This window comes from Apis dorsata, unplaced genomic scaffold, assembly GCF_000469605.1.
Source record: "Apis dorsata unplaced genomic scaffold, Apis dorsata 1.3 scaffold_170, whole genome shotgun sequence".
Lineage (NCBI taxonomy): Eukaryota > Metazoa > Arthropoda > Insecta > Hymenoptera > Apidae > Apis > Apis dorsata.
In genome coordinates, this window is record NW_006263458.1 from 93423 (window position 1) to 94634 (window position 1212).

Below are 1212 nucleotides of genomic sequence, written 5' to 3' on the forward strand. Positions count from 1 at the left end.
ATCACGTGAATCGAGGGTGGTGTGCGAATTTAATAAGGGGGGAGGGGAGGGCGAAATCAATCTCGATTTATTATCGAGGCTGATCTACCTTTCTTTCTTTCTTTTTTTCTTTTTTTTTTTTTTTTTTTTTTTTTTTTTCTTTCACGAGAAAAGGAAGGGAGGGTTACGACGAGATAAGACGAGATAAAGAGGAAAAAGAATCGAGAGTTGCGGGGCGGGGAATAGGGGTGAGGAAGAGAGAGAGAGAGAGAGGAAGGGGAAGGATAAAAAGAAAAAAAAAAAAAAAATACGATTAAAAAAAACGATGCTCGCGTCGCTCGACATTGCGCCTGTACCATTTTGCTTCTTTAGCAGAGTACAATGCCATTTATTTTTGTAATACGTTTACGTAGGATAGCTATTATTTTTATAGAGGTTTACCGTGCTACCAGTAAGTCTTATAGAGGCCTGCGAAAAATGAAATAGCGTAGGATTTTTCATAGCGGAGCCGCGGATTCCACGAGATAATAAAATTTTATTATGGACAAAAGTCACTTGATGGATTTTCGATGAATTAAGAAAAAGATTTAAAAAAAAAGAAAAAAAAAAAAAAAAAAAAGGACACGCACTTCTAGTACTGGCTTTTATTTTCGACATTCGTACGACACGTTCATATACACATACATATACACACACACACACACACACACACACACACGTTTCTTCTTTTATTACGAGATTTATACGTACGTGCAACCAAACATCCAGAGCAATGCTTCTTTAGAGGAACATCGTCGACAGGAACAAGCACAAGCAATCCGTATTTTAACGCCACGAAATCTTCATTAGGATAAACTTTGTTAGCTCGATGCATATATTTTAGAAAATGGGGAAAATACAGAGCAATAAAAGAAAGGAATAAATAATAGAGATTATTTCTTTCTTATGCGAGACATAAAGCGATTTTTACCGCATCGACGATAATTTCGCCGATCTCGAATATTCATTTTTTTACCCGTTAAATGATCGATTATCGTAGAGGCGGTACAACGTAGAAAGTAACACGCAATATTTCTTCCGCTAATTGCTGCTTTTCGTGAAATTAATCCCGGATGAATTTCCGAACGAGCCTCTTGACGCGTGGTAATTTTAAGATATTTTAAAATAAAGACAGAAAAAAACATAATAAAACCATATATATATATATATATATATATATATATATATATATGT

The 1212-nt window shown here is 35.1% G+C and overlaps 1 protein-coding gene and 1 long non-coding RNA gene across 2 annotated transcripts in view; one reads left to right on the forward strand and one right to left on the reverse strand.

The window, feature by feature from the left end:
- The window catches only part of LOC116185408, a 1396-nt gene extending 232 nt beyond the window's left edge, over positions 1-1164 (reverse strand). The window contains exon 1 of the long non-coding RNA XR_004150249.1: positions 730-1164. This is a non-coding gene — a long non-coding RNA (uncharacterized LOC116185408). The remainder of the gene's footprint in view (positions 1-729) is intronic.
- The window catches only part of LOC102681328 (zinc finger protein 39-like), a 17787-nt gene that overhangs the window by 13962 nt on the left and 2613 nt on the right, over positions 1-1212 (forward strand). The gene's annotated exons all lie outside the window — the stretch shown is intronic.